This window comes from Orycteropus afer, unplaced genomic scaffold (assembly GCF_000298275.1).
Source record: "Orycteropus afer afer isolate SDZICR_OR568_19922 unplaced genomic scaffold, OryAfe1.0 scaffold00020, whole genome shotgun sequence".
Classification (NCBI taxonomy): Eukaryota; Metazoa; Chordata; class Mammalia; order Tubulidentata; family Orycteropodidae; genus Orycteropus; species Orycteropus afer.
The window spans coordinates 865969-867566 of NW_006921607.1; positions in this window are offsets into that span (position 1 = coordinate 865969).

Consider the following 1598-nt stretch of genomic DNA (forward strand, 5'->3'; position numbering starts at 1 on the left):
GTGGCTTCCAGCCAAACAAAAGATAGGCTTATGAGCTGAACATTTACAATAGGTAGATACACTCCTTGGAGAGATCAATCATGGCAGAATAGAAGGGCTGTGCATGCACAGAGAGACAGCTTGGGGGCAGAAGTGCATGGGAGGGAAGGACACAGGGCTATGGGACATAGTTGCCATGGGGAAGAAGTGGGAGGGGAGCTGTTGCATTGTGGTAAATTGTAGTCAATGTCATGAGACAAAGTGTATGTGAGCTGCTGTATGGAAAATGAATTTGCTCTGTAAATATTCATTCAGATCACAATAAAAATTAAAAAACATTTTTTTATTGTAATTTGGGTGAAAGTTTACAGAACAAATTCATTTTCCATGCAGCAGTTCATATATATTTTTTTTCATGACATTGACTGCAGTTCCCCAAATGTACCAGCTCTCTTCCTACTTTCTCCCTGCAGTTATCTCTTCCCCGTGTCCTTCCATCTCATGAACTCCCACTTCCCGAGCTATCTCCCTGTGCAAACATTGCCCTTCTGTTTTCCCACGATTGAGGGCTGCCTCCAAGGAGTGTATCTAACTGAAGTAAATGTTCACCCTATATGCCTGTCTATTGTTTGGCTGGAAGCCACAAGAGTGAGTTTAATTCCAGACCTGAAGGGTGACTAGGGGCCATAGTCTCAGGGGTGTCACCAGGCTTTATCAGACCAGCAAACTAGGTCTTTATTTTAATGATTTTTAATTTTGTTCCACATTGTTCTTCAAGCGGTTGACAGTGCTAGCTGGGCACCATCTAGTTCTTCTGGTCTCATGGCCACATAGGCTGAGGATCACATGGTCTACCAGTCACTTGGATGAATTGTTCCCATGTGTCTTTGGTTTTCTTCATTCTTCTTTGCTCTGGATGAGGAGGGACCCATCATTGCATCTAGATGGCCAGTTGCAAAGACCTAAATCTTAAACCTAAAACTATAAACTTCATGGAAGAAGAAATAGGGAAAGGTAGGAGCCTTAGTCTATGGCATAAATAGAATATCAAACATAACCGAAATGCACAAACAGCAGAAAATAAACTAGATTTTTAGGGATATCCTAAAAATCAGAATACTTAGACTCATCAAAAGACTTCTCCAAAAGAGTAAAAATAGAACCCATAGACTGAGGAAAAGTCTTTGGCAATGACATATCTCACATGAGTCTAATCTTTAAAATTTATAGAAAACTCTAACACCTCAACAACAAAAAGACAAACAATCCAATTTTAAAATGAGCAAAAGTCAGCTACCACTGCCAACCACTCAGGAAGGAATAAAAATTGGAGCTCCTGGAAAAAGTGAGAGAAAAATGTGGAACAAAACCCAAAATAATTAAAAGACCAGTTCTGATAGAGATTGACAGAAACTGATAGAAAATCTGAGACTATGTCCCCTAGCTGTCTTTCAGGCCTGAAATTGAACTGACTCCCATGGCTTCCAGCCAAATGGTGGACAGCCCTACAAGGTGAACAATTTCAGCAGGTAGGTATACTCCTTAGAACAATCAACCATGAGAGATCAGAAGGGCAGCATTTGCGCAGGGAGATAGCTCAGAGGGCAGGAATGCACAGG